Source organism: Alligator mississippiensis, chromosome 6 (assembly GCF_030867095.1).
Source record: "Alligator mississippiensis isolate rAllMis1 chromosome 6, rAllMis1, whole genome shotgun sequence".
NCBI lineage: Eukaryota > Metazoa > Chordata > Crocodylia > Alligatoridae > Alligator > Alligator mississippiensis.
Genome location: NC_081829.1, coordinates 54,041,991 through 54,064,158, shown reverse-complemented (window position 1 = coordinate 54,064,158; position 22,168 = coordinate 54,041,991). Strand labels below are relative to the sequence as shown.

The window sequence follows — 22,168 nt, the reverse complement described above, 5'->3', positions numbered from 1 at the left end:
ACAACTGCCCCTCCTCCCAAAAAAAAAACAGAAAAAGAAATACACACATCCAGAAAAAAAGCTCCCTTATCATTTCCAGATTAATGCTATTCTTGTTTAATCCATACTCTGGCATTAGGAAGACAACCATTCAGGTCTCAACAACAGTACACATGGTCCTATGTCAACCTAGAAATGTCAACATATTAAAGAGGTTCCTATTTCCCATGGATGACTGGTACCACCTTATTCAAAGGGGGGCACATGCCCCTGCTGTGACCAGTCTGCACACATGCCCTGGGGGGGGGGTGGTCCCCTGCAGCCATGGCCGATCGCTGCAGTGCTCTCACCTGCCCCCCTTGTCCATTGTCTAAGTGGCAAGCATGGTCAATCAGGAGGTGCATTGGTGCTCTCAGGGGGTTCCCCCCCTGCATTGCCTATGCATCACCACTGCATACATATAAAATTCTCTAAATATATTACATAAAAACATATTACGTTGCAGAAGAACACACATATTTTCCAGCACACCAAGGCAAAGACACTATGAAACACACCATGAAGCATGCTGGAAAGGCAGCTGGCAAGCCTTCAGGGAGGGGCAGAAGAGGGGGTAGAGGGAGAGCTGTAAGTCTCCCCCATCCCTGCACCCCAAACTGAGACGCAGCCTCTTTGCTACAACAAGCAGGCATGAGGCTTCCACTAGTTATACAGGCAGCTAGAAGAGGGAAGCAGTGCCAGTGCCACTGCCTGTGCCGGAGTCTGCATCCCCTCCAAGAGCACCAGCCATAACCCCCCCCTCCCCCCGCCACCATGATAACAAGCAGCAGCACCAGCATGACTTTAGACTGGACATTAGGAAGATTAGACTGGACATTAGGAAGATTAGACTGGACATTAGGAAGAACTTCTTCACAGTTAGAGTGGCCAAGGTCTGGAACGGGTTCCCAAGGGAGGTGGTGCTCTCCCCTACCCTGGGGGTCTTCAAGAGGAGGTTGGATATCCATCTAGCTGGGGTCATCTAGACCCAGCTCTCTTTCCTACCTATGCAGGGGGTCGGACTCGATGATCTATTGAGGTCCCTTCTGACCCTAACATCTATGAATCTATGAATCTATGACAGTCTCCTCCACCCCAATATCACTTCCCATGCTGAACCTTCCAGTGCCAGAGGAACAGCTGGAGCTGGAGCTGGATCTGAGTGCCCTAGCTAGGGAAATTCTGTGGAAGGAGAGGGAGTCCTCTGAGTTTGTGCTCCACACCCCTCAAGTTTCCCCGAGAGTCCACCTTGCTGTCAGGGATGCCTTGGAGGGGGAAATAACTGCTGGTGATGGTGCCAGCACCACCAGCAAGCTCATTTCCAAATGCAGGAAGGTGGCAGGCTACTTCCACCAGAGCATCAAAGGGGGCAAGATACTGTGGGTGAAACAGGCAGAGTTGAGCATCCGACAGCACAAAATCATGCAGGATATAGAGACTTGGTGGAGCTCCATATATTTGATGCTTAAGAGGCTGGTGGAGCAACAGAGGGCCATCCATGAGATGGCCTTGCTCAGGGAGAGGGGGATCAGCGACCCCTTTAAAAAAGCTGAGTAGGATACCATCTCCCAGATGTTGGTGTTCCTCAAGCCCTTCCTCAAGACTATGGAGATCCTCAGTGCTGGTGATGTCTTCCTTAGCCAGGTGATTCCTGTAGTGATGGACCTTCAGAAGCAAGTGGAGAAGTTCCAGGGGATCAGTGTTCCTGGCTGGGGCAAGCCTCTGTCACCAGATGTGCAGGCACTGGTGAGGTGGCTGAAGGAGGGCATCAGGAAATGGTTTGATCCCTTGTGGTCTAGTACAGTCCACGTGCTGGGCATGTGTTACCTGAGGGTGAAGGGCAGTGTGTGCAGCAGCCAAAGCCTAGATCAGTGGATGGAGGTGCTGGTGAAGAGAGTCAGAGAGGAAGAATGGAGGAGAAGACTGGCTGGTGGATGGTGTGCTGGCACAGAACAGTGGATCCCCCTCTTCCATGTCCCCCCACCTCCACTCCACAACAGGTGCTGCCAATGTGGGCCAAGGGCATGGCTTCCATGGTGGGGTCCAGAGGCATTGTTTGAACTGCCCTGCTTTCTGCCTTGGTGTCAGTTAGTGAGCTGTATGTTCCAGCAGCTCAGTGTCAGACAACTACAGCTAACAGCACTGATCTTCTAACGGATTCTCTACTTGCAAGCAAGAGGGATTTCAGATTCAGAATACCTTTTTCTTTGAGGCTCTTTTATTTTATTATATTCATTGATTTATTCTTTTGCGTTCTATAATTATATTGGATGGGATTACTGTAGGATTTAATTTATATAGGAAGTGAAATATATTTATAATTTATTTCTATACATTTAAAGCTTTGCAGCATACATTATAGAATTTATATAGGGACAGCCATATTTCTATTTGCTCTTATACATTTCTTATTTGCACCACACACCTACCAGTGCTCTTGAAGCCACACTTTTGAATTTATACAGGGACTAAGCCATATACTTGCTGTTTCATTTCATATTTCTTATTTGCGTCACACACACCCCTACTACTACCACTAACGCTCTTTCCCCCACAGTTTTGAATTTATACAGGGGCTAAGCCATATACTTGCTGTTTCATTTCACATTTATTATTTGCATCACACACACCCCCTACTACTACCACCAATGCTCTTGCAGCCACACTTTTGAATTTATACAGAGGCTAAGCCATATACTTGCCATTTAACCTTTCTTATTTGCACCAGATATGAAATACACCATGAAGTGTGGTGGAAAGGCAGGTGGCCACACTGGCCAGCCTTTAGGGAGGGGCAGACAGGGTAGAGGGAGAGCTGTAAGTTCCTCCCGACCAAACTGAGATGCAGCCGCTTTCCTCCAGCTAAAAGGGATGAGGCTGCTACAAGCAGCAAGGAGAGGGGAGCAGTGCCACTGCCACTGCCTGTGCCCGAGACTACATCCCCTTCATGTGCACCAGCCATAATGCCCCCCCCCACCATGACGGCAACAACAAGCAGCAGCACCAGCACCAGCACAGCAGCCTACTCCACCCCTATTTCACTTCCCATGCTAAGCCTTCCAGTGCCAGAGGAAGAGCTGGCACTGGATCTGGATCTCAGTGCCCTAGCAAGGGCAATTCTGTGGAAGGAGGGGGCATCAGTTGAGTTTGTGCTCAACACCCCTCAAATTTCCCCTAGAGCCAGGTCTCCTTCTCTAGAAGGCACTTCAGAAGAGGTTGATGTACAGGTGGAGGCACTTGCTGTGCTCCTCCTCTTGCTGTGCCTCTGCCTGCTGAGGAGGAGGAAAGTGCAGCAGCATCCACAGATGCACCTGCACCCCAGAAGTGAGTGGGTATTGTGGCCTGGGATAATTTTGAGCTGGCAGATGATCCCACATACGCTATCTATCTGCATTGCCAAGTCAAAACTAGCTGGGGCAAGGGAACAAAACATATGAGCACCACAGGGATACTGATGCATCTCTGCAGGCACCACCCGTTTGCCTTTGCTTCTCCTTAGCCTGGCACCAGCAGGAGCATGCCCAAAGGGAATCCCCCCTCTCACTCAAAAGCCCCCATCCCCTGAAATCAGAGGCAGGCCACCCTGGAACAGTGGGGGAAAGGCAGACAGAAAGGGGGCCGCATTCCAAAGGCAAGCGAGCTCACCAAGAGCACTGGGGAGATGCTTTCTGTTGATGGCCAGCCATTATCCCTAGTTGAGTGGCCAGGGTTCAGGTGGCTCATTGCGCTCATGGCCCCATCATACCAAGTGCCCGCATGTACCACCTTCAGTAGGACGGTGGTGCTATTCCTGTATGAGGCATGCACAGAGTATTTGAGTGAGGAGCTGTGCAAGGCAGGTCTGCAGGTGGCCTTACACTTCACCTAAGACATCTGGAACAGCTGGGGTGGAGATCATACCTACCTCTCCCTCACAGAGCACTAGTTCAACCAATCAGGATGTCAGTGAGCTCTCCTTCAAGCCGAGGTGATGGATGAGTCCCACATGGCAACAGAGATAATGGGGGCCCTGAACCACTTGGTGCAGGGGTGTCTTGCTGGGCTAGGTGAGCTCACCCATGGGTTCATGGTCACTGACAATGGGGCCAATATGGTCAAGGGAGTCCATGATGACAAATTTGTTGGCATCCACTGTGTGGCACACAAGTTCCACCGTGTTGTCAGGGACACCTGGGCGGAGGACAGGGCTGCTGGTGATGGTGCCAGCACCACCAGCAAGCTCATTTCAAAATGCAGGAAGGTGGCAGGCTACTTCTGGAGCATCAAGGTGGGCAAGATGCTACAGGATAAACAAAAAGAGCTGAACATCCCACAGCACAAAATCATGCAGGATGTGAAGACTAGGTGGAACTCCACATACCTGATGCTCCAGAGGCTGGTGGAGCAACAGAAGGCCATCCATGAGATGCCCTTGCTTGGGCAGATTGGGATCTGTGTCCCCCTGAACAGCTGAGTGGGATACCATCTCCCATATCTTGGTGGTCCTCAAGCCCTTCCTTGAGGGCACCGAGAGCCTCAGCACTGCTGATGCCCTTCTTAGCCAGGTGATTCCCATAGTGAGGGAACTTCAGAGCCAAATGGAGAGCTTCCAGGGGATCAATGTTCCTGGCTGGGGCAAGTCGCTATCACCAGACGTGCAGGCACTGGTGAGGTGGCTGAAGGAGGGCATCAGGAAACGGCTTGATCCCTTGCAGTCCAGTACAGTCCACGTATGCAGCAGCCAAATGCTAAATCAGTGGACAGAGGTGCCGGTAAAGAAAGTCAGGGAGGCACAATGGCAGAGGCGAGGGGACATGGAAAAGGGGAATCCACTTCCTGCCATCCACCAGCCAGTCTTGTCCTCCACCACAGGTGCTGCCAATATGGCTCTGCCCCCTCTATGATGGGGTCCAGAGCCACCAGACCCCACCGTCAGTCAGGTAGTGCTCAGGCCTTAGTGGCTGCCTGTCTCACCGAGGATGTGGAACAGCTGCTGTGTGACTGCTTGGCCTACTGGGCAAGCCACACCTGATGTGGTTGGATCTGGCCATGGTTGTCTGTGAACACCTGCCCTGTCCACCGACCAGTCTTCCAAGTGAGAGGGTGTTCAGCATTGCTGGGGATGTAGTGAGACCCTACTGTACCTGCTTGGATCCTGGTTTGGTGGAGCAGCTGGTGTTCCTGAAGGTGAACCTCCCACTGCTGTGGTTCTTCAAGCTCCAGGTGCAGACGGAGTGAGTGCTACCCTCCTAATTCTGTCCACACCTATTTCCTTTTTCCATTTTTTAAAAGCTATTTAATGCCCTGCTGTCAGAGCTGGAGGTGGCACTCACTACATCACCAGCCAGCAGGGGAAGAACATGTTCCTGCTGAGCTCCTGTGCCAGGACAAACTTGGAGGTATGGAATGGGGCTATGGGGAAGGAGGAGGCCCCAGGTCCTGGGCATGACCACTAAAACTGCACTCTGCCAGGATCAGGAAGCCTGATGGGACCACCAGCAGTGTGGCAGCCCCAGGAAATGCCAGGACCGACGATCTCCCTGGTGAAAGGTGGGTAGGAGGTGCCATAACCTCCAGCCACCACATACATGCACACAGTCCTGGCTGGGGAAAGCCCAGACATGTCACATCTTTGACAGGCCTGAGGCCTGCTGGTTGCAGGGGAGTTATGAGGCTCTAGGTGAGCTCAGCTTAGCTGCCTGGGATGCCAGTTTTTGGGTTGAAAAACCCTTCATCTAGCTGAGGAAGCACCTGCAGTTGGTGTGTGTACTGTTCCTGGATGGAAGGAATAGTAAAGAAGCCAGAGGCTGGTGTGCAGTGCAGGCAAGGAAGCCAGTCAGTGAAAAGGGAAATGGAGGCATCAGGAGATGAGGGACAGGCTGGTGTGGGGCAGGGGGATGTAGCAGGTAAAAGTGGAGTGGTACTTGGGGCATCAGATGTCTGACTGGTTGTAGTGTGTCAGAATTCCAATGTCGATATTGAGTCTGTGAGTTTCTGTATCTAGGAGGGCGATGAAGTGCAGTTCGTAGGCCTGTCTGTGAAAAGCGGTTTGTAAGTTCCCTTTGAGGATCAGGTATGAGAGATTGGAGACAGGTGATGTTCTGTTCTTATCTTTGATAGATTTTCAGTGCGCGCTCATTCTGGTGCGTAGTTTTTGCTTGGTGTCTCCTACGTATTTTCTACCAGGGCACTTGGTGCCCTGATGAAGATATGTATTGTATTGTGAAGATACCTCCATACTGGAGATATTGTTGGCAGGTTTTGTTTCTCTTGTCATGGCATGGCCTGGAACCATTCGGTCTGTTTTGGGCTGTTGGAAGTTGGCTTCTGGTGATAAGACTAGTGAGGTTCAGTGCTTGTTTGAATTTACAAACCACTTTTCACAGACGAGCCTGTGCACTGCAATTCATCAACCTCCTAGGTACAGAAACTCATGGGCTTAATATAGACGTTGGAATTCTGACACGCTACAACCTGCCGGACATCTGACTCCCCAGGTACGTTTCCACTTTTACCTGCACTGCTACACTCCCCTCCTCTGCCCACATAGCTAGGCATCATAATAAATAAAGACAAGATGATTTTGACTCTAGTACAAAGAATGAATTTCACTGGAGTGATTTTTAGTTCAACACCATCAGCAGCTTAATTATTCCAATCCATTCTAGATCTTTGTTTCTACCTTCAGTCTTTCTCAAGGACAGTAGTGAGGAATCTGCTAGGGCACATTGTATCCTGCATTACCATGACCCAGAATGCCATATTTAATATCCGATTCTGGTGCATCAACCTAGCCAACACTTTCTAGACATGCTGATTCTCCTTTATACTTGAGTTTTGTAATCTTTAGATTGCTGGAAAAACCTAGCCAATGTTTCCCAAGAGGGTATTTTTCCTGCATTTCTATCTGACTATATCTCTGGTGTCAGACATGTCCCCCTTAGGGTGTGAAGCCAAATGAAGCAAGTGCTTTGGATCACCCATTGTTCTACATTGGACATAAATAGCTTAGAATTCAGAACAATGCATTGGGTGTTTCAGGTACCAAGAACCTAATGATTCAAGTTCTCATGGATAATACAACAGCTATATTTTATCACAACAATCAGGCTGGTGCCATGTTGACTCATGTATATCAGGAAAGAGCACAACTATGGAAATGTTATATCTCGAACAGTACCATGTTTAAAATTTCTCACCTTCCAGACTCTCATTGATTCCCCTCCTGCCATCTCTTTACTCATGATTTTACATCTCCTCAGAGAAATTTGTTATAGTCTTTCTTCCTGTTCTTCAAAAATTAAGCTGTTTGCTTGAACACTGAATTTTTGTATACTAAAATGCCCTGTTTAACATTAATTCAAGTGAATTTATGCATACTGGATTCACATACTAGTTGCTTCTGTTGAAGTGATAGCAATGAAAGATTTAATATTAATATTTGAGGTATCACTATAGAAGTCTCCTTCAAATTCTTTCCTTGGGAAGTCATGGGGGTGGGCGGGTTTAAGTTTGCCTCTCTTTGAAGCCTGCTCACTGCTCTCATGTTAGATAAAGTGAAACCACAGGCCACTTGTATAGGGTTCTTCTGCCTGATCCATAATGTTTTCTAGTCTTCTGCTATTCTCTCTTGATTGACCAGCAATTGTTTTAAAGAGGGGTTCCACAGTTTGGTGTGGTGGGTCTGTGAGAAAGTCTCAAGCTGCACAAACTTTTCCAGGCATTACATGGGAAGAGGTGGAGAGAAAAATGCATGCCCTAAACTCTCCTATCCGTTTCCTTATCTATCCCTCCTGTACCAAAACCCCCAGTTTTTCTTTATATATATATATATATATATATATATATATGATAGAAATGCATTCCCTTCCCTTCCCGAATTTTTTCTGGCTTTTCTTTCTCTCCCTCTCATTCCCTATAGACAAGCATAAGTGAGCTCTCAGACTTAGGATAAACTTTAACATTTTTATTTTTTGGTAGCTAGTTTTTGGTTTTGGATATCCACTGTTTTATATTATTATTAGGTTTGTATTGATTTTTACTGTTGTATATTGTATTATTGTCATTTTCATATTGATTTTTATTGTTTCATATGGATATTGTATAGTTTAGGCCTGTGTTTGTAAGTGAACCCAAGGAATGTCAAGTTTCCATTTTGTTTGTCAAGCCTCCATCTTGTGTCCTCTGCCCGGGCATCCCCTGTGTCGCAACTGTATGAGTCATGTACCCCTCCAATATAAATTTGTTCCTGGATGAATGACAGTGATTGGGAATGATTGAAATACAATGGTAGCAGGCCTCTACTGAATGGCCTGTTACGACTGGGCCATCACCTCGCATTGATTCCTCCAGGAACCATGGACCTCACCAAGGAACAGAGACAAGATCAGCATTTGAAAGACAAAAGACCCTGCAGAACCAGCAACTCTACCATTGTACCCCACCATTATAGACACCCGAAACTGCACATCCCTGCCTGGAGCACACATGCTCAGTACACCAGGGGCTGACCCTTGCCTGGGCATGCCTCCTGTCACTAGGGTCACACAAGGTCTGCCCCTGTAAAAAGGGGTAGTGAAGACAGACATAGTGGGACCTCTCCATCTGGACCAGCACCATGCCACACCACCTATCCACCCAGAGGCCCTGCCGACAACCCTCCTCTGAACAACACCTACTGGACAAGGACCCCTTTCCAGCCTGGATAGGTAGCTATTACCCTCCACCCCCTCTTCAACCAAGGACTTTGACTCTGTTTCTCTTCCCTACCTGGGCTCCAACCCTTCCACTGAGTCTCTTTCTCCTGCTGCCATTGTGAGTGCTTGTGTGTGTGCGCGCGCGCGTGTGTGTGAACCAATAACTTCATGGGGCTGTGTAGTGTGTTGTATGTGTAATAAAACTGTTATTTGGACCCCTAACTTGGGTTTTGCTTTACTATGGTTTGGCCCTGCTCCAATCTCTGCTCCTTGCCCCTCTAACTTCTGTCTCATTTCTCCCTCTCGTGCTTCTGGCTCACTGCCACCTCCAACACCTGTCCTGAGCTCCTCACTGCCTCCAACCCCGCTGTTTCTTTGCCACTGTCTTATCCCCACTGCCTTTTTCTTTTCCCCTGAGCAACCAGGTTTCTGCCTCAGTTTCTTTCCTGGCTGTCTCTTCCTTGCCATCACTTATCTGCCCCCTCCCCCCCGCTACAATATTTCAGCTGTCTGTCTCAGTTTCCAGCCCCAGTCTACCTTAAGTAAACCCAAGCCTCAGTTCCTCAGCCAGCTTTTCTGTAGTCCACCGGTTCTAATCCAGGTTTTAGCAACTTTCACTCTCTACACTTTAACTCTCTCTCTCTCACCTGAACCTTCCCCCAAGTATCCCAGGTACCCCAAGCACACACATACACACTGTACCATCCAAGTTAGGAACTTACCTGTGTGTATGTGTAGGTGGGTTGTATGTGCGTGAACTGGTAAGTGAATGTGTGTGTATATATATATGTCATTATGTGCATGATATACGAATTAGTGATCTGTGTCTAACTTTTGAGGTGTATAGTGTATGTGCTTGAATTGGTGATAGGTATGCATGTGCCTAGGCTGGTTTGGATGTGTATGTGCCAGAGCTGGTAGTGTGTGCGTGTATGCACCTAATTGATTTGTGTGTTTGTATATGTGCAATTGTGTCACACCTTCCTGCTGTGCAATATTGAGATCCTGAGAGTTGGCCTGACCCCACAGGGCAACACTCCCATTCTCAGATCCTTACTTCCATAAATCTCTGCCTACCTCAGGACAAGAAGTTATTACCGTGTGCTTTGTTTTTGTTGTTGTTTGTGTTTACCTTCAACAAAATGAACACTGTCCTTTAGCAATGCCATTCACCCATTTTGGATGTTGTGGATCTCAGAAAGCTGATTATATCATAAAGAAATAATACATTTTAATAAACCATTAACTTAATTTTCTGTTCAGTGAAGAGCCTCCCCTTTGTCAGGACCCATACTGCTGGTGCTACTGTCAGTTTTGCTTGCTATCGCTACCCTCCCCACCCCCCAAAGAATCAATCATATGTTTCCAAGTTCTGCTAAGGATTCTTCATTCTTAACTCTGAGGCACATACACAAGTGTTTCCTTGTCACTCAATCTATTCCGTGTTTGGTTGTTTTTGATATGCTGAATTCTAAACAGTTTTGACCACCACAAGAGTATGTCAGGCTCTGAGGTCTTTGCTTTCAGTGGTGGACATTAACCTGACAGGTCTGACAAATCAATGATTAAAATACCAGTCATATCTGACAATGAAGATCAGAATCTCTCTCTGTCTCTCTTGCTTTCTCATACAAATGCTATATTTAGCTTAAAAGATAGTGTAGCATTTTAAAAGGTCCAGCTGCAGAGCTGAAGATTCTGAATACTTGGCTACCAATCCAGCCTTTCTTTAGCTTCACAGCAACAGATATCTAAGGTGAATTAAGAATTAAACAGTGAAAAGTTGATAACTTTAGTTTGGCTTAATAATATAATATGAAAATTGGTAACACTTGGGTTTTGGAAAATTTCACTGCTGTTAAGACACATTTCCAAGGTAAACTGTGCATTAGATCATAAATGAGTGGTGCAGAAGGCTTAAAAGCCATGGACACTGCTTTAGTTGGGGAAGGATCTTAGAGCACACCTGGATAAAGATGTGGGTCAGCTTGTTATCATAGCTTGAGCATTGCATATAGGCACAATGTAATTTTTTATTGCTGAGTCATACAAGTAGGTGGATGCACATACAAGCAGTGTTACTGCAACCAAAATATAAAGGGGTTGGAGCAGTGATGATTATATTCAGGTTTTCCAACATTTATATTTGTAACATTTTAATTATTTCTCTATTTCTTGTCATTTGTCTTTCAATCTCACTGATTCATTTTGGTATCACTTTTTAACTTTCTTTTTTTCTGCTTTTTTCACTTGTAATTAACTTGTGTAATTTTCCTTTGTTTCTCCAAATTTCTCTCTCTCTCTCTTTCTCTTTTCCCCTTTCCATTCTCATCATAGGCCACTTCAAATCATCCTTTCTCTTGCCCCTTATCTCTGGCCTGTGACAACCTCCTCTTCATCTATTTTTGGGTAGGCTTTTGTTGCTCTGCTTTCTGTTCCCCACCCAATCTGCTGCTCCATTTTCTGCTTCTTGCTCTGCTACTGTACTACCTGCCCCACCCCCCCCGGATCTTCCATGTGTCACACAGAAGGGCTGCTCATACAACTTGTGACATGTAGTGCAGGTTGGCTACCCCTCATCTAAGGAATAAAATTCTGCTAAAGCTGTCCCAGTTTGACCATCAGTGATGGTACACATACTTAATATATTTGTTATGGATAAAAAAAAAAATGGATGTGGATTTTTAATTCCCTTCTATATCTTAATCTGATAATTGTTTGTATTAAAATTCCATAATATTTTAATATTCTGCAATTTTTCTACTTCCCTAATAGTGATAAATGAAGAGAAATACCTGTAAGCTTGCCAAAATGCTATTTAAGATTCCTGATTACTAAATTTCATGCTCTTTTTTAAACTTCTCTCAGCTCTGCAGAAGCTGAGACACTTTGGTGAACTAACAATATCACTCTCACTTTTATTTCCTGCCATGAGACACTACAGGAGAAGACAGCTAGTCTCCTTGATGAAAGCATTGGCTTGACTGCACAGGAAATGCCCTTCTACTTTCACACACCCTGCAGCAGTGAAGTCCAGGGGCCTTCTTTACCTGTCAAAAAAGAGAAAGTAACAAACCTTAGAAAATCTTGTTTGATCTTCTAAATATTTTTGCTTTCATTTTTATAGGTGCTCCAGACAATACTTCTTAAGTGCTTTAAATCACAGCATCTTAATTCTTTCTACTTGTATAACCTGTAACCTTGTCCGTACTAGGTGAAAGTTTGGTTCTGTAGCTGTTGCCATGCAGGGAAAAGACTACAAACAGTTTTCCAATCCAATTTTCATATGCATCATTTTAATACTATTTCAGTGAACAGGAGTCCTAGGAAATTTATTTCTCCCTGCCCCCAGAAAATGAAACCAAATCAAACCAAACCAAACCCCTACCTTTATTAGAAGTGGTATTACAGATGAAAACCATATTTAAGTACCTAAAGATGCAGATTTGTACCTAGTGGCATTTAAAAAACCAGCGAAGCACATTAAACCATTCAGATTTGTGGTGCCTAAGACCCTCCACTTCTGAAAATCCCGCTAAGGGCAAAATCCAGATTGGCACTTCCAGTGGTGTGGGATGCTTTTAGGCTCTGGCATGCTTAAAAAACTGATGGCTGGCCCCAGGAGGGTGATTCTAAGAAATGGGATTAAACGGCTAACAACCTTTGACAGCCAATGGGGAGAATTATGCTCCTCCAATGGACAGTGTTCAAGTATCTGAATCAGGACTGCACATTTGTTGCCTTAATTCACTCATGAGGTGTGAAGGAGGAGATGGTGCTCTATGTATGAATATAAAGGGGATGTACATGTGTTCAGAGGTGCATGCAAAGAGGAAGGTAAGCCTATTGAAGGCCTTTGAGTAAAGCTCAGAGGAGAGAGCAGCAGGGGGAGCATCTGCTCTCAGCTGCCAAAACAGGAGGAAGAGGTGTACAAGTCCTTCTTTCAATAACTGATCAAAACTTCCAAGTTGCAGGACTTGGTTCTCATGGGAGGCTTACATTTTTGGCATATCTGCTGGAAGGGAAACATGGCAGTGTATAAGCAGTCCAGCATATTCCTTGAGAGTGTTGGAAATAACTTTTTCATACAGATGGTAAAGAGGCTAACAAGGGGGGAAGCTCTTCTTGACTTGCTGCTCACAAACAAGAAAAACATCTTTGAGAATGAAGGTGGAAGGTGACTTCGGTATGAAATGATAGAGTTCAAGGTCCTAGGGGGAGGAAGATAGGAGAACAGGAGAATTTAAGGACAATGGACTTCAGAAAAGCAGGCTTTAATGAATTCAGGGAATTGGTGGGCAGAATCCCTTGGGAGACAAGTCTGAGGGGAAAAGGAGTCCAAGAATACTTGCTGTACTTTAAGGACACCCTTTAAGGGCAAAGGAGCAACCTATCTAGATGCAATGGAAAAATGTAACAGGAGACCAGACTTGCTCTACAGCAATAATTTTTTAAAGAATTGAAAATTAAAAAGAAATCCTATAAAGGTGGAAACTTGATCATGGTGTTAGGGAAGAGTATAAGAGTAACTCACAGATACTCAGGGAGAAAATAAGGAAGGCCAAGGCACAATTTGAGATGCAGCTGGCAAGGTACATAAAAGGCAATAACAAAAGATTCTACAAATATATCAAAAGACAGAGGAAGACCAGAGAAACCAAATAGTGTTACAGCTGTCACTGTGTTTGAAAAGAATTTCCCATGCTATTAATAGTCGCTTGTAGCAGTGGGGCCTCTCTATATTGTACAGGTTTAAATGTATTGTTATTACTTGCCTTTAGTATTTTTATCAAGGTTAGTAAATTATTGAGGAGTTGGTTCAGAGGTGGTCAGGATTGAGGGGAAGAGGGGAGGAAGAGAGACCTCCTAGTAGGCAGATTGCACCTTGTCCATGCAAAATCATCACACAAAAAATTAGATGAGCAAATTCCCTAAAATATGCAGAAATTAAAGGATTGGGATCAGTCTCTGTTTTAATTATGATGATTTAGTTCCCAAACCCTACTTGTCATGGCATAATCTGGTTTTTCTCAGTTCACAGAGAAGTGAGAATTTGGTAATTCCATTATATAATAACAAATAAAAGTCTGCTCTAATTCGTGATTATCTCTTTGAATATCAACATCACTGATAAAAATACAAGTGAAAATATTCATTGATATCCATTACATTATTCTGGGAATAGCCTGTGTAACTCTTGTAATCAGTACACAACTAAGTATTTTCTGTTTGAAATAACCTTTCCCTGTGGGGTGGGGGATGGAGCCATGAGTGGCTTATCTTGGGGTGTGGTATGGGGGGGGGGTGGCTCTTGCTGTTGACACACCCCGGGGAAGTCATGGAGGGACACATGCTCCTTGCATCTGTGTGTGGGGGGAGGGTGGGCTTCTGTTGTGAGCTGGGGCCAGAAGTGGCACTGGGATCTTCACAGCAGGGGAGCAGGCCCTGCCCTGCATGCAGCCCCAGTGCTGGGACAGGGGTTTGGGGAGTGGCTACAGCAAATTCTGGGGTGGCCACAGCCCCCCCACAGTGCTGCTGCCGCTTGCCCTGCATGCAGCCCTGGCCCACCACTCCTGTCAGGAAGAGCCTGGTGCTGCTCCTGGCCCCAGCTCTCAGTGACAGCCTACCCTCATCCCACATGCAGATCTGGCAGCATGTGCCCCTCCATGCCTTCCCCGGGGTGTGTCACCAGCAGGAGCCACCCCCTCCACAGCCCCAGATATGCTGCTCATGGCTCTGTCCCATGCCCTGCTCCACCCCAGCTGGGCAGCACCTACCCCAGCCCCAAGCCTCACTCCCTACCTCACTGTGGAGGCCTCAATCTGCTCCCCTGCCTTGCCCCTTCCCTCTCCCTTTCCCTCTCCTTTTGTCCTACAGACTCACCAGCCAGATGCTGTTCTCCAAGCTGCCAGGCAATCAGATCAGTATCAGCCAATATAGCTCGTTAATAATTGGTCATCAGTATTGGCCCCAAAAATCTTTATCGGTGCACACCTATTAAGAACTGATTCATTTGCACTAATTTCTGGCAATGGGCGGGTTCCCTAATGGAAGTAAAAAATGTATACGAACATTCCCAAAATGTACATCAGCCCACTTACACATATTAATATGTAGTATCACTACTTTCTGACTTGTCTGGGGAAACCGAATGCATGTGTAAAATGTAGATTGTAAGAAGCACTTAAGCTGCCTATGCTCAATACAGGATGCAGGAGCACAAACCCATGAGTGCAGCTCACAGACCTAAAGACCCAGAAACCTTGAATGCATTCAGTGGCCCATAAAGAGGCAGACAGCATTTCTCTGTTCTCATGTCTTAAAGCCAATTTTAGGTGGTGTGTAAATTTATCAGGTAGTCCTTCAGTCACATGCACATTTTTTAAATGCAGTAACACTTAAATCTGAAATTGGGCTAATTTTCCCTTGATTTCAGGGGAACTGGGTCTTTGTACTGTACTGTTTACTCTATAAGGTACATCTCTACCCTTTCCTTGTTTTTTCTCCTCACAATGCATTAGAGAAATGGCTTGAGCTGGGTAATTTTTAAAAGTAGTTACAAGTATGCAAAAACTCCACAGTTTGGGGGAAGGAGGAGAGAGAAGACAGCATATTCAGGGATGGATGTAGCCAACTAAGGCTTATCAGGTGAAGCTGCTGAGCTTTATACACCTGTAAAGAAAATAAGAAAAAAAATCAGTTATGCATGTGGGTGTAAATTAGGAAGCAAAATCTTGACCGAAATATTTTAATAGCACTTTACTTTCTTACTTCATCCGAAGGCTTTTATGGGGAAGGATCCTGTCATGTGCTTCATTTGCATTCACTGCAGATTGATTTCCCCTCTTCCTCCTCAGTGAAGAGCTACCTAGTAGATGATCAGCTAGCTAGTTAAGTGTACTGAGGAATGTGGTTGGAGGCAGCATTGAACTTCAAAGCTGGGGCAAGCAGAAAGACATCCCTGGAAGTTTCAGGACTACATGGGGTATGGCCAGCTGCCTCCTTCATTGTGGGATGAGGACCTTGAATTTTACAGCCCAGGCAGGGCATGTGGTATTGCCAGAATCATGGGGAATCTGCTGAAAGCTCCTAGGGCAGCCAAAGTGAAGCAGGAGCAGGGACCCCAGGCCTCGGAAGTGTGAGTGATGTGCTCTGAACCACACCTTCACACATCCACCGCTGCTTCCATCCATCCATCCCCTCACAACCAGACCATCACCCACCCAGAAGCATCAAAGCCCAATGGGCACTGTCACTAACCATGGACAAACCCAGCCCATTCACTGCCACTGGCCAAACGTGGGCACAGAACTGTCAGTATGGGAAATAAAGGATCTCATCACCATCTGGGGTGAGAACAACCACTGCCAGCTCCAGACAGGGCACCAAATCAGAGTTGCCTTCAAGCATATCGCACAGCAGATGCAGGTGAGGGGTCACAACAGAGACTGGATTTGTGCCTCCCCAAGACCATGTTGATGGGGAGGCATTATTACCATGTGCTTGACACTAGAAAGCAATCTGTGGGCTGGGAGAAGACCACGCTATTCTCCAAGGACTTGTTCCATATCTACATCAAGAACAGAGCAGATGCCACCCTCATGCCTATAGGACCAGGGGTGTTCTGGAGGAGTCACCTGCAGGGACCCCACTGGAGGAGGAGGAGGCAGAGGGAGGCCCTGTGACACTAATCCTCAGACAGGGGCCATGGTCATTCTGGACCAAGTCCTCTCACATGTCTCTGTTCCCCTCTCAGAGGTATGGAGTATGTACCAGCCCCCCCATTACTAATTCAGCTGCTGCTGTGCTGGCACAATTTGCAGGATCCACAGCCAGTTCTCCCAACACTTCTTCTGATGAGTCAGGCCATGCGTGCAGACACTGTGCAACTTGTAATGTTAAGGTTCACCATAGCTCCACACAACCAGGATGGGGACCTAGGTCCTGGGGGAAATGTTGAGCTCCTGGGGGCTGGGGGGAAGGGGCAGTAAGGGGAGCTGAGGCTGCCATAGGCCAGCCCCTGTGGTCATAGTCCTCTCTCAGGCCATTATGACTGACGCGCCTACAATGGGGTTGGGGCCAGAAGGTGGGGTGGGGCCCCCAACTCCTGCCCTCCCCTGGTGAAGTTTGGAGCCCCCAAGGCACCAGTTCTCCCACACCCCTGCTCTTGGGTACTTAAGAGAGTATGTTCCATTTAATGGGATCATAAATATGTCTAATTGACATGGCCTTGACATTTTTGCCAGGGCCATGCTGTGCTCCATGAGAGATTCGTGCCTAAGCACAGATACCACAGGCACTTCAAAGTAAACAGCTCACCCTCCCCACAAAGCACTCACAGAAAAGCATTAGTAATGTTTATTTTGCTCAGCAGGCAAAAGGGTGAACAGAAGTTTTAGCAGGGAGCAACCCCAGGTCAGGGATAGGATATACCATGCAGCTATGTCTGACAACTGCTGCAGGAATGAGAAAAAATTCCCCCCTAACCAACCCCACCCCACCCCACCCCACCAGAACTCCCTCCCTGTCCAGGAAAGAGACACATGTGATGGAAGGATTCATGCATGGGAACCAATATCTTAGCTGCTTGGCTCTCACTGACAGGGTGACTCTTGGGTTCTGCATCTGGATAGGCTGGCAAGTGGCCCAATGATAACTTTTCCCCTCCCCTATAATCTAATACTTGGATAAGGTCCAATGGGCATGGCTGATTCCAATTCTCACGGTGAAGGTACTCACTGTATGAACGCCTCAGGGCAACCCCCAACCTCCCTCCTCCCTCCCATGATCGTGGACCCATTCCAGCTTTGGACCTCCTTCCCACCCTTCCAACATTTGCAAGCTAAGCAAACCCCACCCCTTGTTTACAGGCTCTGCATTTGCACATGAAGGTCAGCTCATGGCAGCTGGAATGGCAGGTCCAGGATGGGTAGCCAAACACCTGCTGAGTGAATGAAAGATGTGAGTATGAGATGTTAGCAAAATGAAGAGGAGTTGTTACAGGCTTCAGTTGCAGCCTCTGAGCTCAGGCCACACACCACAGACTCCTGCCACCAGGGGCTGTGAGATCAGTAATGGGAACGAATTGGGCTATGTACAGGAGAAATGGACCAGCCAGGTGATACTTACACCTGAGCTGCTGAGTTGTATGATCAGGGGCTTTAGGTGGCTACCTGCTGTTTGGAGGAGACACCCTGTGTTGCAATGGAGCTGAGAGAGTCACAGTGCTAGGATAGGGAACTAATGGAATGAGGTTTCCAACCCACAGCTCTCCTAGACAGACTTTGAGTGGGGAATAACACAGCTGTCCATCTCCTACATGAAGTCCCTGGTCTTGACTCCAGACCCCTGAAATTAGGGTGCCAGGTCAAAATTCCCCTACCACGTGCCTCCCCTCCAAGGTTTCATGTTTGTCAAATTCAGGTCCTGTGGCATTCCACATGAACCCCAAACCCCTTCCAGGTTCTGTCAACCCATTCTCAAACTACCCCCCTACCCCCAGTTGCCACCAAAGGTTTGATCTTTTGTATGAATTGGAAGGAGGAACCAGGCTGAGGTATGGGCAATATTCAACAGGTTTTCTTTATTAAACAGAGGACAAGTTTTGCATTCACAACATTTTAAACTGAGGTACGTCTTTTCCTCACACTGCATTCCTTTACATCCCAGTGTGTGCCTCTTGGGGAGGTTAGGGAGGAGAGGGGAAGGGGAATTGTGCCTGGGCATCCTCAGTTGTGGGTAGCGGTGCCCATGATGCAGGGCTAGAGGAGCCCATAGCAGAAGACCTATGGCCCAGTGCCAGGGCATGGACACACAAAGACCTCTGGACCTAATCGTTCAGGGAGGGTTCCTGGGTGAGGAGGCAGTTGGCCAGGGCTTCATAGATCTGGACTGCTTGCTGTGGTGCAGGGCTAGGACTACACACATTGGCAGGGGGTTGCCCTCTCCCCCATCCCTGTGCCACATGTGCTTGCTGTGCTAGGCCCAATCTGTAGTTGAAATGCTCCTTTCAGCACTCCAGCTGCCCTACTAGGACCTCATGAGCCAGGGCAGTAGGGGATAGGCTGGGCCCCTGAAGGGATTGGGGGAGGCAATGACATTGATGATGTTGAAATCAGGACCCTAGGAATGTAGCACCAGCTCTCCATCACCCCAGGGAACAGAGAGCAGAGAGTTGTTCAAGAGGCGGCCATCATCCCTATCAGCCATGTGAATGTCAGTGGCCCAGTCATGCCCCAGATGCGTGCGTTCTGTGTGCATATGTCTGCGTGCATGTGTGTGTGTGTGTGTGTGTGTGTGTGTGTGTGTGTGTCCGTCCAAGATGCCTGGTTTCTGTGTCTGTGTGTGGGGGGGCATGAACACACACTCATATCCATGACAACCAGACATCCTGAACGCATGCACGCACGCATGCGCACCCCCCCCACCCGGGTGTCTGACAAATGCACACACACATGTGATGGGTGCATGCAGGGTGTGCATGCAGGTATAAGCAGGATGGCCAGCTGATGGTTTCTGGCCATGATGAGCCGCTGCTGCGTTGGGTCCAGGTGGGTGGCTGTAATGTCCCTATCAGCCATTGAGAGGTGGCTCAGCCATTCAACTCTGCTTGGGAGTCTTTTGCAGCCCTAGGAGTGCACAAAATGCACTGGGAGGTGTGTCAGAGACCCTCCTACCTGCTGTGCTCGGGCTGTGCAGGCAGGCTCTGACTCCCTCTCCCACAAGGGATAATGTGTGTTCTGTTTCTACAAACCTGAACTGGGGTGCTTAGAGTAAAACTCAAAAGTTAGAGCACTTCTGCCATGGCCTTCTTGAAACCCTGTACTTAGCCTTACATTTTATTGCTTCAGCTCTTTTGAAAAACAGATCCATGCCTTGGAAATCTGTAACTAAGACACTCAAAATCGCTGGCCACTTCTGGATATATTTGTCTATTCAGTTGCATGTCTGGAGGCTAGTAGGAGTTATCTTAATACAAAATTAGTATGGTGTTCCTGACAATCAAGCACATACTCTCATCAGTCATTTTAGTTTTTACTATTTGGAATAAACAGAAAATGAGCATTACTTGTAAAATGGTCAGTTATAGCATAGAGGATACAGTTTTTAAATAGTTTACTTCTAGAATGTATGCAAAAACCATTGTTCTGGGAATTGTCAGCATTCCAGCATCATGCATCTGCTATATTTATGAGGAAAATGAGGGGAAAACTGATTTAGTCATCTGCCGTGTCCATTTGGTGCTAAACATGCTTTCATTTCTAGAGCATAGCAATGTTAATTTATTTTATATACCAGTGTGAATAGAAGCCATCCTGGGAAACCTGTGTGTTTTTAAAAGACAATTAGTGAAAATCCGACACAAGGAATGTTTTCTGTGCCAGGGAATATGCAAGATATAGGCATCTTACTAGAAAAGATTTCTAAGGCATATTCACTTCCCTATAGCAGCAGAAGATTGGATCTTGTTTGTTACCTGTATTTATTTAGCTTACATATTTTACAAGGTTTGATAAAATGGGCATTTTGTGGAGTAGACAGATACATGGCATTGCATTATAGTTATTCTAGTACTTTCTTAGAGGTATATTCCTGGCACGGATGTTATGTAGCTTATCTGTATTGAGGGCATACCTCTATGAAATTTTTCAGGTGTGATTTTTTCACCTGAAAATTTTTTTAAATTTGTGTGAGACTTCTGTTGGGGAAGATGCTTTCTGTAGATTGGTTTGTTGAGTGCAATTGCATAATCTGAAACCTTTAGGTTAAGGCTAATCAAGTTGTGGATCATCAAGAACATCTGAAGGATTTTCCTGGTTTAGTTCACTTTATTTATGTTCCAAATAGATAGAGACCAACTGCAATTTGGGAGCACCACTTCTGACAAAGTGCAATGTAGGTGCTCAAGTTTAAGCTGTGGTAAAAAGCAGTGGCTCTTTCACTCTCTGAAATACTGTGAAGTTGTGGTCTTTCTTTTATGGGTGTGGAAATGTGTGCTGTGCTCTCCGTTTTGTGATTCCTGAGTGAGATTTCTGCAATATAATATATTTGAAACTGTACTTGTAAACCACTTGTTAACCACAGTTGCTACAAAATGTAGAAGCATAATTTATGTCCGAGGCATAGCAGGGCAATTCTGTGCCTGGGGCAACTGCAACACATGGGGCAGTGCCAGCTGTTGTCATGTGGATTGTAGCTGCCCAGTCAGATGCCACTGTGATGGTGGCTGCTTTTGCACCCTCCTCTTACCCCAAGATGCTGTCCTGGTTATGCCCTCTCATTTATGCTAGTGATTTATATGCATGAGCATTGGTGCTGTCTATATGTATGAACAATATTGGCATGAGCCATGTATTGTATGGTCAAGTATTCAAACATTTCCACTCCTTAGAAATACTCCATTTTGTGTTTTTTTGGAAATAATTTTTTGAACCTATCACTTAGGGTCTATACTGGTGCCTCTTGCAGTATGATCATCTAGGGCTATAGTTGTGGGCCCCAATTGAGTTTTGTCAACGTTAGTCAGATTTCCTCCTTATCATAGATAGCAGGACCCAAACACTGCTTTTGGGGGAAGACAGAGGTAGAATAGCCAAATTTTATAATATCTATTCCCTACATTGGTCCCCATTTTGTACCAACAACTTGGTCACTGTGAGTTAGTGTGGATGAGAATCCACCCTTGTGGCTTAAGTGGAATTGGGAAAAGAGAGATGGCCTGTGAAAGAAGAGGAAAAAAACCTGTAGATGACAGACAGTAGGGCTGTGCGAAATTTCACCGGCTGTTTTGTTTTGACGCTGTTTCATAGAATCATAGCAGTAGGGTTGGACCTTGTAGATCTTCAAGTCCGACCCCCTGCCTGGGCAGGAGGGAAACTGGGCTCAAGTGACCCCAGCCAGGTAGGCATCAAGCCGCTTCTTAAAGACCCCCAGGGTAGGAGCCAGCACCACTTCCCTTGCAAGTTGGTTCCATATCCTAGCCGCCCTAACTGTGAAGTAGTTCCTACGGATGTCTAATCTAAACCTACTCTCCAACAACTTGTGGCCATTATTCCTGTTATCCCGGGGGGCGCTAGGGGAAACAAAGTCTCCCCCAAACCCTTCTGGTCCCTCCTAGTGAGTTTATAGACGGTCACCAGGTCCCCCCTCAGCCTTCTCTTGTGAAGGCTGAACAGGTTCAGGTCCCGTAGCCTGTCATTGTAGGGTCTGCCCGGCTGTCCTCGGATCATGCGGGTGGCCCTCCTCTGGACCCTCTCAATGTTGTCCACATCCCTCTTGAAGTGGGGTGCCCAGAACTGGACACAGTACTCCAGCTGTGGCCTGACCAGTGTCGCATAGAGGGAGAGGATCACCTCCTTGGCCCTACTTGAGATGCACCTGCGGATGCACGATAGGGTCCAGTTAGCCCTGCCGACCGTGATATCGCATTGTTGGCCCGTGTTCATCTTGGAGTCAATGATGATGCTAAGATCCCT

At 46.7% G+C, this 22,168-nt stretch overlaps 1 protein-coding gene across 1 annotated transcript in view; it reads left to right on the top strand.

Annotated features, from left to right (window-relative positions):
- Window positions 1-22,168, top strand: part of CTNNA3 (catenin alpha 3) — a 1,574,321-nt gene that overhangs the window by 219,728 nt on the left and 1,332,425 nt on the right.